General features: G+C 38.9%; 1 protein-coding gene across 1 annotated transcript in view; it reads left to right on the plus strand.

Annotated features, from left to right (window-relative positions):
- Positions 1–13,955, plus strand: part of WWTR1 (WW domain containing transcription regulator 1) — a 122,231-nt gene that overhangs the window by 1,838 nt on the left and 106,438 nt on the right. The gene's annotated exons all lie outside the window — the stretch shown is intronic.

A 13,955-nucleotide genomic window follows, 5' to 3' on the forward strand; every position in this document is an offset into this window, starting at 1 on the left:
TGGGGAGAGGAGGTTAAAGGGGCCTTGCACCGGCCCTGGGGGGAGGGGGTCCTTGGGCCTGCTATGTGTGTGTGGAGGAGTGTAAAAGGGATCATGGGCTGGCTGGGGAGGGGAGGACGGACAGGTGGATGTAACAGGGACTTGGGCCAGGGGCAAATGAGGGCTTTTACTAAATTCCGTATAGGGAATATTGATGATGGGGGCAAAGGAGACTCTTCGCACTGGGGCAGAGGGTGGGGATAAAGGGACCCTGGGGTTGCTGGCTGTTTAAAATGAAGTTAGTCATTGCCATATTGCTCTATGTTGACACATTTCAGAGTAGTTAGTGTTAGTCTGTATTCGCAAAAAGAAAAGGAGGACTTGTGGCACCTTAGAGACTAACCAATTTATTTGAGCATGAGCTTTCCTGAGCTACAGCTCACTTCATCGGATGCATACTGTGGAAAGTGTAGAAGATCTTTTTATACACATAAAGCATGAAAAAATACCTCCCCCCACCCCACTGTCCTGCTGGTAATAGCTTATCTAAAGTGAATCACTCTCCTTACAATGTGTATGATAATCAAGTTGGGCCATTTCCAGCACAAATCCAGGGTTTAACAAGAACGTGGGGGGGGGGGGGTAGGAAAAAACAAGGGGAAATAGGCTACCTTGCATAATGACCCAGCCACTCCCAGTCTCTATTCAAGCCCAAGTTAATTGCATCCAATCTGCAAATGAATTCCAATTCAACAGTCTCTCCCTGGAGTCTGGATTTGAAGTTTTTTTGTTGTAATATCGCAACTTTCATGTCTGTAATCGCATGACCAGAGAGATTGAAGTGTTCTCCGACTGGTTTTTGAATGTTATAATTCTTGACATCTGATTTGTGTCCATTTATTCTTTTACGTAGAGACTGTCCAGTTTGACCAATGTACATGGCAGAGGGCATTGCTGGCACACGATGGCATATATCACATTGGTGGATGTGCAGGTGAACGAGCCTCTGATAGTGTAGCTGATGTTATTAGGCCCTGTGATGGTGTCCCCTGAATAGACATGTGGGCACAGTTGGCAACGGGCTTTGTTGCAAGGATAGGTTACTGGGTTAGTGGCTCTGCTGTGTGGCACGTGGCTGCCGGTGAGCACTTGCCTCAGGTTGGGGGGCTGTCTGCAGGCAAGGACTGGCCTGTCTCCCAAGATCTGTGAGAGTGTTGGGTCATCCTTCAGGATAGGTTGTAGATCCTTAATAATGCGTTGGAGGGGTTTCAGTTGGGGGCTGAAGGCGATGGCTAGTGGCGTTCTGTTATTTTCTTTGTTAGGCCTGTCCTGTAGTAGGTGACTTCTGGGAACTCTTCTGGCTCTATCAATCTGTTTCTTCACTTCTGCAGGTGGGTATTGTAGTTGTAAGAATGCTTGATAGAGATCTTGTGGGTGTTTGTCTCTGTCTGAGGGGTTGGAGCAAATGTGGTTGTATCGTAGAGCTTGGCTGTAGACAATGGATCGTGTGGAGTGGTCAGGGTGAAAACTGGAGGCATGGAGGTAGGAATAGCGGTCAGTAGGTTTCCGGTATAGGGTGGTGTTTATGTGACCATCGTTTATTAGCACTGTAGTGTCCAGGAAGTGGATCTGTTGTGTGGACTGGCCCAGGCTGAGGTTGATGGTGGGATGGAAATTGTTGATATCATGGTGGAATTCCTCAAGGGCTTCTTTTCCATGTGTCCAGATGATGAAGATGTCATCAATATAGCGCAAGTGTGTGCAGGAGAGTGGGGTGGGGGGAGGTATTTTTTCATGCTTTGTGTGTATAAAAAGATCTTCTACACTTTCCACAGTATGCATCCGATGAAGTGAGCTGTAGCTCACGAAAGCTTATGCTCAAATAAATTGGTTAGTCTCTAAGGTGCCACAACTACTCCTTTTCTTTATGTTGACACAGAAGCTGGTTTGGGGGGGGGGGGGTTAGTTATGGGGTCTATAAGGTGCTTGCCGGGCTTGATGATGAAGGGGGAAGGGTTAATTGGCTGGTTACCGTATTTCTCACATGTTGATGCTGAAGTGGAGATAGCAAAGGCTATGGGATGGGATGGTTGCCAATGGTCTTATGTAGGTTGTTGAAACTCAGAAATTGGTGTGGGTGCCATGGAGAAGTTTATGAAACTCTCACAAGCCACATACACATAGAGACCATAGAAATCATAGAGAGACATTCTACAGATCACTCCATTTTAAGGAATTTCATTCAGGAGGATCTGGGCACACCCGTTTACAAGTGAGTCTATAAGGAATGATGAAGTTGCCTAAAGGCTGGGCCGAATATGGATAGGAGATAATTTGCCATTTGTGAAGTTTCTGTATCCTGTAGGTTGTTTTGTTTTATCTCCTTGACTTGCAAATTATCTTGACTGTTAGTACTGAAAAAGAGACATTTACGTAGATTACCACAGTCAATTCACTCCACCATAATACAATTGTCATGGTTTGTCACACGATTTTTTCATGATAAATTTATCAAAGGACTCTTGGATGTAAACAGGATGAGAAAATTTAATCAAGAGCAAGAGAAAAATATAGGTATGATTGCTTTCATGGTCTCAGGTGAGTATATGCTGTGTTGCAGGCATTAAAATATGACCTAAATGGTGTCACAGGTTAAATGTTGCAGTATATTAACACTTATTTCAGTGAGATATAAGGTTATCCTTTCCCATTGTTTCCACATTAATTAGTATTAATGCACATGCATTCAAATAAACTAGGTTAAATAACTGAGACAGAAACTCACAAAAATGAGGGTCTTCCCATTAAGTTGCTTTAGTGTCCTTAGTTCAATCCTTTATTAACATAGTCACAACAACATGATCCTTTATTAGACAGTTCTGTGACACTACAAAAATAATAAAGTTACCTTGCGCTTTGATAATACTTTCCATCAGTATATTACTAAGCGCTTTACAAAGGAGGTAAGCATTATTATCCCCATTTTGCAGATGGGGAAACTGAGACACGGAGAGGTGAAGTCACTTGCCTAAGGTCAGCAGGCCAGTGGGGGAGCCAGGAATAGTACCCATGTCTCCTGAGGCCTAGTCCAGTGCTCTATCTACTAGGCTGCACTACTGTGCTTTTCTGTAGTGCTTTCTATCTGAGAATCCAAAAGTACTTTACATTCTCTAATTAAGCCCCACAGCACTCCTGTCAGGTAGGGAACTGTTATCCCCATTTTACAGAAATGAGAAACAGGCATAGGGTAGTTTTGTGACTTGCCTATGGTGAATGTCTGTGGTAGATATAGGAACATAACCTAGGCCTCCTGGCATTAGTTACAAGGCCTTTCTTCATATCTTGGGTGGCTTTTGAAAATTGAATGTATTTCTGCAGTGCAACTGGTGTAAATTACAATTTTAGCTTCCATATCTTTAATGACATTGGATGCTTCCTTATACGAGTGATTTTTTTTTTAATTTATTTTTTTAGACATATGTATGGCAACATCATCCAGTATCTTTTTGGTTAATAATTCTGGCCAAAAGAGTATTATATTTTATTTCTGACATCGACATCAAACTGGTGCATAGTAGTGAAGCAGGCCTGATAATCATTGTATTTATTTTGGTAAATTTCTTTTAATAGATTTGTTCCTGTACTCCAGAGTTCATTGTAAACAAAGTGGTAGAATATTCAGTTTGTAAACAGTCAGTGACAGAAAACCTTGTTAATGTAACAAATACATAGGAATAGTGTGGGAGTTCAACTGTTCAGGCTGCAGGAGATCTATATCCATTTAGCACAACTTCCCATCAAGGGAAATAGGAAGCTCCTTGAGCTTGAACCCAGCCATGACATAATATATGCCATCTGTATCAACAATGTATGACAGGGTTAGAAGTAAAGGTAGTGAAGACTGTATTCTGCAGAAAATCAGTGACATTGTTTTATGATGATTTTATCACTTGACCACTTTGGAACCTGAGGATGATTCTGGAACCCCCAACCCAAACCATCTATGCAGTTCCCCTGTGGAATTGAGGTCCCACCTTTGATTGTACTCCAGGTTACTGTGAAACATGAAAATACACCTTCCCTATTCTGCCATTTTATGTTAGTCTACACTGGTGATAACATTCTGATGGCTCAAATAAGCATGCATCTAAGGTCTGAGCCTGTGAGTTATTGAGTGCTCTGAGTTACCACCTAAGGTAACTTTCAGAGTAGCAGCCGTGTTAGTCTGTGTTCGCAAAAAGAAAAGGAGCACTTGTGGCACCTTAGAGACTAACCAATTTATTTGAGCATAAGCTTTCGTGAGCTAGAGCTCACTTCATCGGATGCATTCACCTAAGGCAATGGGAGACTTTGTCACTGGGTATCTTTCAGGATTAGTTCCCAAGAGAGTTTCCAAGCAATGACAAAGCTATAGAAAGAAGGAAAAGATTAAAAAGAGACTGATAACAGCACTGTAAACAATCACCCTTAAATACAGGTTTTTCTGTTAATACCTGTTAGGACTCAGCCAACAGGTATTTTCAGGTTTTGGCTGATGGTGGCATTAAACATGATGAGTTACTATACTTTTGTCAGCAATCTGGCTTTTGGTTAACATCAAAGTGATCTCCTGTGCTCTCACCTTCGCCCGTGCTGTGCGTATAATGCTGACCCAGCTGCAAATATGGCTCCCGTGCAAAACCAGTATTTACAATTTCCCATCATGCTTCTATTTTTACCTGGGAAAGAGAATTTTACATGGAAGCACACAAGTCCATTTGCTGCAGATGACTGTCCACTTCTTAAGTTGCACTTCTTTTCTTTAGTATTCTACATTCCATTTGATAAATAAGTATCAAAAGTTATGATAAAGTGTAAAAAGGAATGTGTCATTTAGGTGGCTTAGTTATCCTGGAGCAGTACTTACTTATCATTATTCATTTTGTTCATCTGATCTTAAAATTGGTTGTCAGCTATACCTCCAAGCCCATGTCACACAGTTGTGACACACAGAACTACTCATATTCAGCCAAGAAAACCCCACAAAGTTAGATGCATTCCTGCTGTATAGGCCAAAAGAGTATGGCCCTCTCATCTCCTGCACATGTAAGCCCGAATAAAAATATCTTCTATATTTTCTCCTATAACAATAATAAAAAGAAAATCAGGACAGGTTTTGGGGAATTTTGTTTTGTTACATTACGTAGTGCTTTATTATTGTACTTTTTAAAATGGGCGTGTCTTGGTTCACAATTTACTATTCTTTCCTTTAATTAAGGTTTACATTGTGTGAATCGCTGTCTAACCTGGAATCTTTTGTGTGTGTGTGTGTTGTGGACTTTTTGTTTGTTTGTTTGTTTGTTAGGGTTTTATTTGTCCAACAGAATTTGTTAATCATTAAATTGCTGGGTTTTTTTATTATAATTAAAAATCTGTGGAATGAAAGTTGTCATATGGCAAAGAGGTATTTTTTTTAGGATAACACCTAGCTATCTAAAAATCAATTTTTAAACTATCAAATATTACCACTGAGTATAATATATTTGAGTGAAAATAATATTTGTTGGAGAAATCCTGATTTAAAATAGTCTTAAATGATGTTTCTTAAGAGCCAAGTGAAAAATAATCTGTAATGTCAGAGACAAGTAATAAGATTGGTCAGTCAGATTAATTTATTTTAAAAATGGTTTTGCTCAGACCGCATAAATAAGGTTAACTTTGTATATTCTTAGAGGCTATCTTTTCAAAAGTTTACATTGTCATCAAGCCTTCAACATTTATTTGTGCAGAGTCATTGGCATAAATCAGTTGTGAGGGAGAGGAGCAGAAGGAAGTTCAAACAGCAAAAATAAAATTGTCCTACTTTTATCAAAGCACATTATATTTTTGTATATGTTAAGGTTTTTAATGTAAATTCAGCATATATAGATATCTATCTATCTATATTTTCAAGATGATTAAATGAAGGTAATGGTGGAAATGTTAATGAACAATAAATTTTGGTTAGCTTTGCTGACCAAGAACCAGCTATGACTTGTAGAGATCGCAGTCTTGCATGTTAATTCCTGTAGGGGTGTTCTGGCTATGACTGGAAGAAACATAAGTAGCCCCAGGACCGCTCCACCCTGTAATTATATACCAAACCACAGAAGTGGGGGGATGGAAAGCAGACTAATAAACACATTCACTCATGCAGTAATGTTCTCTAAAACATTTTTGCTGTGTGCGCATGTGTGGAAAAACCTTAAGTGTGATTTTTCTTCTAATAAAGAGGATTTCTGGAAAGATAGGCATGCCTGTGCATGGTCATTTTTTCGGTACATGACATTATCAATTTCATATTATTCAACATGCAGAAATGTGTCTGTAGTAATAAGGATTCTTTAGCTAGTACTTATTTCCACTTATGGTGTTATTTTTATAGGAGGCATAGCCTAATATTTCAAATGAAGTCTAAGGTTCAAGTGTTTTCTCTTTGTGTGTTCAGTGTTTCTGTTTGGATTGTGATTTCATTCCAGGGGATAAACAGGTCTGCATAGAGTACAGCTTTTGCACTGAACAAGTTTGTGGAACTGGTTGCAACTTTTATCTTTACCATTGTGTATTTCAAAAAAGTGTTATAGTAAATACTAGCAGTTAAAGTAAAATTTACAAGTAAAAGCTTGCTCAGGGAAAAAGAAGTGTAATTGTTGGTAGTGTTTCATTTATATGGCATGCCCCAAGTTTTCCTTCCAGTGCCAATGGGGGGCTGGAAGCTTGATTTCACATCTGGTCCATTTTATATTATTGAGCATGTGCATGGAGTAGGGAAAGGGAGAGGAGATAGGAAGCAAAAGGAGACAGTATAATTATGCTTTTTCCAAAAAGGACCAACAAGATGTATAGTATTAAAGGCAGTTATTATACATACATATTTTCTTAATACTACTTTTCCATAGCAAATTCCAAAGCAATTTCTGAAAGTGCCATAGGGATTACTATTTATTATTGTTTAGTGCAGACAATGTACTCAGTGCTGTACAGTACTCACAAATAAAACTATTTGCCCTAATGATTGTAAGATGTTAGTTAGTTCCAAAAGGGAGAGGAGTAATATAAACCTTACAATCTCTCTATTAAACTGGGTTCCACAACAGGAAAAAAAATAGTGTCCTTGTACTACAGTATTCTGCAGTAGTTGGTCCAAAACACTATGGGCCTGTCTACAGCAGGGAACAATATAAATGTATTTAAACTACTGCCAACCACTGATGTAAAAGTGCAGCAACACTGTGGCTTACTTTGATATTAATGTATAGTGTGATGGTGTTAGGCAAGAGGTCATACATATTCACTATTTTTAATTTTGTGATTTAGAAAGCTACTCACTTTGCAATGCCTCTTAGAGTATTTCATTCATGCTTTGGAATCTAGGTGCCTTTTCCCCATCTCTAGTGACTGTCCAGGTAGAAGGTAGAGTGTTTCCATGACAGTTTTCTGAATGAGTAGGGGATAATCCTGGTCCCCTTGCCAATGTTCCCTCTCAATAAAAAAGGGGTTATAATGTCCCAGGGTGTATGGTATCTATTTCTGAGTCCACAATGGCTGCTGTATACAATCAATGTGTGTATTTAACTACTTTACAAAGTCCTTTATAGGTATGAAAGTTTTGATACAAAACCAAAGTTTATTCTATGACAATTCAAATATGTCTGACTTTTATTAACAGAGAATTTGAGTGTCGAAATGTATGCATCAAAACTAAACAGATCTGATGACTCTGGTAATTGATGAAATACAGTCTATACCATTACAGTAGTTTTCCTAAATATATGCTAAAGTACCTTTCATTTAAGATCAGGTTTAAGAGTAGTATCACTTTAATATCTAATGCATTACTTATCATGAGTCTATGGACCAAATTATTTTCTTAGTTACACTGGTGTAAATCCAGAGTAACTTCAATAGCCTCTCTGCAGCTGAGAACAGAATTTGACTTTATCTCTCCACTTTAATGGGGTTGGACTTGAGCTACTGAGTATTTTCCATTTCTAATGTCTGTGATTTTTAAGAGTGGTAGCCGTGTTAGTCTGTATCAGCAAAAAGAATGAGGAGTACTTGTGGCACCTTTGGGTCAGACCCACATTTTTGTGCAAAACCTGGGTGACTGGGCTGTGCCCAGGAGAGATACACTGCAATCCAATAGGAGAGGCAAACAATCCACTGATATAGTTTAAGAAGCAGGTGGTCATACATAACCCCACAGTCAGTTCATTCAGTTCCACATGGAGAACACTTACAGGATCAGGAACAGCATAGTCTATAGATTCCATTGATTTGGTAATTTGTAGTACCATATACAAAAGAAAATCCAAATGAAATTTGAAAATTGATTCTCTTAACCAAAGTTTGATAAGGTGCAAATCGCAAAGTCCTTTATGGTTTGTCTAATAAGGACTAAATAAGGACTTCAGGATTTGGCTTTGTATTATTTGAAGAAGATTGTTTGTTTTATTACAGTGCAAACAAAATATCTTTTACACTTTCAACAATGAAGAGTTTTCTTTGTGTGTGTGTGTGTATACACACACAGGCACACACACATTTAAACTTGATTTGAAAAAGTCATTATGAAAAATGTAATTTAAGTTCAGTAGAGATAATATTTCGGAATCAATCATGAGAAACCTTAATACATTTCTTTTGCAGGCCAGTAACACTGGTGCTGGAAGTTATGATAGAAAACACTAATAAAAGCTGTAGATGGTGGGCCATATTCTGCCGACAGTTACACATTTGGAACCCTACTGTGTTCAATGTGGTTGTACGCAAGTACCGGAAAGCAAAATTTGGCTTTTTGTGTTTTAATAGTAACAAATGAGAATTCCACTGCTCAGAAAAATGTGCAACTGTATTTTCATATACATACTCACTTTTCACATCTTGAGTTTGAGCACCTAATTTGATTATAGTTAGACTTGAAATAATTTAATTTTTATGGTAAATAGAGGTAAATATCAATTTCATTGTACACATAAACCAACAAAAAATATTTCCATTGATAACCGAAATTTACAGATAGGCAAAGTAAAAAATATGGAGCTTGAGAACTTATTAGAGTTTGATATAAAGCTCTGTATATTTTGACATGTAGTATTGACAATTTTTTGTTTTAATGGTTATAAAACTTTAACTTTTTGAGTCTCAACATCTGTCATTATATAATTATGTATAAGAACATCTGATCCTCCCCATGATTTCATGTAACTGTGCAAATTTAAATTGATAAAATTTGAAAAAAAAATTAACCCCATAATTTTGCACAAATGTGAAAATTGATAAAAAATTGAAATAATGCTTAAAAGTAAAATCAATATTATCTATCAAAATTATAAAAAAATAAAAGTTGAATTCTGCCAAGCCTAATTATGGTCTTTGGGCAAATTTAATAGTAAAAATTGTAGGTATAATATGTCCGTTTACTCTTGGAATAATACTCTTTAGTACAAAGTCCTTAAACTCCTTGTCTTGCATGAAGGTAAAACTGACTTTCTGGTAGTTTTAGGTACTTTTCCCAGCTAACAATGGTGTTTAAAGGTAGTCTACATATATCTCACAAATTGCAAAGAGTACATTGCCAGGGTTGCATTTGCTTGTATAAACATGTGAGTTAGTAGGGATGGTCAAGAATAATAGAATAGAACAGGAAGGAAACTTCATGAATGATTATTCAAAAGCTTACACTAGTTTCCCGAAGACTAGTTGTTGAGTGTAGTCATCTTACATTTTATATGTCTCTTTTATGTTTGTGTAATTTTTAAACGTATTACACAGTGTATACAATATATATGGTACAGGCAAACTTCCATACAATTAATGATAAAGTGCATTGCATGAGGGAGATTGGCAGGGACTTGGTAGTTTGCTGATTGTGTTGCTTTGGTTGATTTCCAAGTTTTAAGAAATTAATTTTCAAGCCAAATGTTACCTCCGAAACATTGAATTGAAGAACTGAAAAACTGCAGTAGGTTCTCCCATGCATATAGATTAATTAGAAATAAAACATGTTTTATAAATATAGTTAGTTTTTAGGCCCTTTTTATTTTTATTGCTGCAAAGGTGTGCAGTTAGTCAAACTACAGAGAATATAAAAGAGAAAATAGTAGAAAGTAGTATGTAAGATACAGGGACATCTGGTATCAGCTAGCTCTTTTTAATTTGTTATAATCCAGTCAAGAGGGTATAAACTTGGATAAGCTTCACTATTGTAAATTATAGAGTTGCTTAACAGGACAAGTAACTATTTGTCTTCAATTATATCTTCGCTTTAGGTGAGTTGTCCTGTTGAACTATTGTGAATGTAAAATCTCTTTTATTAATGAGGTCCATTGATCTAAAGTTTAGTCATTTTTAATTTAGCACATGCACCATTTCATTATAGGTTTCAGAGTTGCAGCCGTGTTAGTCTGTATCCTCAAAAAGAAAGGAGAACTTGTGGCATCTTAGAGACTAACACATTTATTTGAGCATAAACTTTTGTGAGCTACAGCTCACTTCATCGGATGCAACATTATATTAATTTTGTGGCACTCAAATTGAACTTTACACTCAATGTAAGAAAAAAAGGACATTTATATTCAAAGGTGCACTAATTTAATTTTAAATAGGCTTACAATAATACCTTCAGTTAAAGTGGTGCAACTTCAAATATAGACCAGACCTAAATTCACTGTAGGCGCCAGATCCTGTGAAGTGCTGAGTGCTCTCAACTCTCATTTACTTCCTGTTGAATTCAATGGAGTTGGGGGTTTCTCCACTTTGTAGGAGCACTTGGTATCTTGCAGGATCAGGGCCTGTGTTGAAACTTTGAAAATGCTATACTCACAGGAACATGTTCCACCAATATCACACATGCAAAACTAATTGTTCTTTGTGTTTATCTGTAGCTACATTTTAATAATTATTGAGCTGTGGTGATTATTAACCAAGCTTATGTTTAATTTTAGGTGTTGAAGTGGATTCAAAATCATTAAAGGAAATTTGATACTTTCAGTTGCTCAAATGGGAGACAAAAACATTTTCAGGTTAACTTAAAAACTTTTCAGACTTTCAAACTAAATGAAAAATGGCAGATGAAAACATTATGGTTTAGTAGCACAACATTTTGTAATTATTACCAAGAGTTTAATAATTCAGAATTTGAAGCAATATTTTTAATTTCACCTCATAATTCGCCAGATGTTAGTTAGCAAACTATTATTTGGGTTAAACATTTTGAATTGACAAATCATTGGAATATACAAGCATATTATGAAATTTGTAACCATTAGTTATGAAATTTGTATGCAAAGGTGTAAAAATAAATCAGTCATGTAGATTGAATTATAATGGCAATACTCTTATAGCAGAAACCCAGAGGCAAGTAAGAAACAATGTCTAGCGTTCACAGGCCAGGTCTACACTATGGGACTAGTGGCATAGCTATAGAGCTGTAGCTATTCCAATATACCCTGTAGTTTAGACACGACCTACAGTGACGGAAGGGGTTTTTCTGTCACTGTAGGAATGCCACCTTCCCACGTGACAGTAGCTAGTTTGACTTAAGCATTCTACTGTCAACCTAGCTGCATCTACACCAAGGGTTAGGTCAGTGCAGCTACAGCACTCAGGGGTGTAGATAGCTATATCAACCTAAATTGTAAATGTAGACCCGGCCTTAGAAAGTCCTTTTGAAAGCTGTTTGACATCTTGTTGACTGAGAGGTATCTATTTTGGGTCTTGATTTGAGAGCGGCTGAATAAAGCAGAGTTTGGAGTTCTAAGGTAGTGTGTTTGTAAGCTGACTCCACAGAGCTGTTGCAGCTGAAGTGACAGATCATATTTACTGACACTGGTTATAAATGGACTATTTAACAATGTCTGTTTTGTATACTACGAGCAAGGGCTGCCAAATGTAAGATTAAACATACAATTATAGTTTAGAGTTAAATGAAAAGAAGGAATATTCATAACAAATAATATCTAATTCCATTGAAATATAAGGTTTCTTTTCCAAAGGCATATATGAATACTTAGAGTAGATGCTTTTAAAATCAGATTGTTTCACTGGAGGAAATGGTAAATAAGTGATCTGATTAGTTAATTCATTTCTCTTCACGTAAGAGGGGAAGGGGGATGAGGTGGGGTGCGGAAGAGGTAGTGGGGAAGGAAGGGGAATGGGATAGGGCAGGGGAAGAGAAGGGGATAGTGGAATGGGGTGGGGATATGGAGGGAGGGAGAGGAGGAAATGGGGAGGGGGAAGCAGGAGCTCTGCATTTAGCAGCTGGGGCCCCCCGATTAAGCCGGCCCAGCCCCCCCTCCAGTGGGTTCCCCTGCCACAGGTACCTCCTCCAGTGCCCTCCAAATAACCCCTCCGGCATCCCCCAAATGCCCTTTCCAGTTGCTCTTCCCCTGGCAGTGTCCTCTATTTGGGAACTTGAAATATGGTAACTTTAGGAGTTGCTCTGTTCTCCCGGCCTTGGTTTCTGGAGCTGGTGAGAGTGAGTCCACTCTGCCAGCAGCTGCCTGCCCCCTGGGCTGGGCACCAGGATCGTGTGGCCAAGTTCAGAGTTCAGTCTGTGTGACCCTGAGCCCGGAAGCCATGGGGCTGGGGTAGGGCAGCCAAGGGGAGAAAGGGGTGATTCCGCTCTGTGCGCAGGGAGTGTGGGGAGAGTGACCCGGTTGCAATGGCAGGTCCCCAGGTAGCAAGCTGAGTGTGACTGGGCTGCTGAGAGCCAGGTACCCAAGAGGAATGAGCACTCCAGGGAGCATCTCATGGCAGCCAGGCTCCATGGGTAGCGGTCGGCTTCAGAGGGTGTTGCTGGCCAGCACCAAGCTCCTTCAGGGCAGTGGCAAGAGCATGTTGGGGCGCCGCTTGAAGTTGTGCCACCAACTCTGCCTGGGAGCACTAGGCTGTGCAGAGGCGGCCTGGCTCAGGGAGCACGGCAGGGAGGTCTGCTGAGCGGGCAGCCAGCCAGTATTCCGGCTCCCACAGCATGGAGAGCCGCGGGGGCCTGAGTGGACTAAGGCCATTCCATCAGCTTCTGATCTGCTGGCTCCTGGCAGGGTGCGACCGTTTTCAAACTGTGGGGCACTTCCTCTAGGGAGGCGCACTCCACAATTTGAAAACCTCTGTGCTAAATGGAAGGCAGAAATGGGGGGGGGGGGGGGAAGAGGATATGATTGCTTCCCCGGGGGACTAAAATGTTTATTTATGACTCTGCTGGAAGTTCCAGCTGAAGATGGCTAAACATGAGCCCTGTGGTAGGCCTCAGAACTATTGCCAAGAAAGGTTTTCTTGGGTGAAATATGTGAGAAACCTATCACTGAGGGCTTGTCTACACTCAGAAGTTGCTCCAGTTTAACTATGATTTATTTTAAAACCAGCGCAAATCCCTGTGTGGATACTCTTATATCAGTTTAAAACTGGTTATATCTGTTTAGCTTGCACCTGTAAATGTAATGGCACAAGTAAAACTGATTTAACCAATAGAAGATCGTTTCCAGTCCAACATTTATATGATTTTAAGTGTCTGCATGCAGAGTTGCACGACTGTAGCTTACGTAGTATAAAATTGCACATTTAGTGCAACTTTGTCTGTGGGTTAGGCCTAAAGTCCTGTGTGTATTGAATGGATGACACCAATCACCTATGTATCTATCTGTTGGTGTCAGCAGGAAATTTGATTGCTCCATATACAGTAGTGTTCAAAACAAATATCAGCTAGTACTTTTTTAAAGGGAGAAAAACCTGCAAATAGATATTGTATGCTGAAGGGTAACAAAAATAAAGTGACTGTTCAAATACCTTTTACATATTTTCATACTATTAACCTAGAACACTAAACTTTTTGTTTGGGATCATTCCAGAAAATGTGTACTTGACCTAACTAAAGGAGCAAAGGATTTATAACGCATTTGGGCTAATCAGAATAAGAAGGGAGAAGTATCACTATGGGATTTTTTTGGTTTTTTAAAATC

This window comes from Lepidochelys olivacea, assembly GCF_965140295.1.
Source record: "Lepidochelys olivacea isolate rLepOli2 genome assembly, chromosome: 9".
Classification (NCBI taxonomy): Eukaryota; Metazoa; Chordata; order Testudines; family Cheloniidae; genus Lepidochelys; species Lepidochelys olivacea.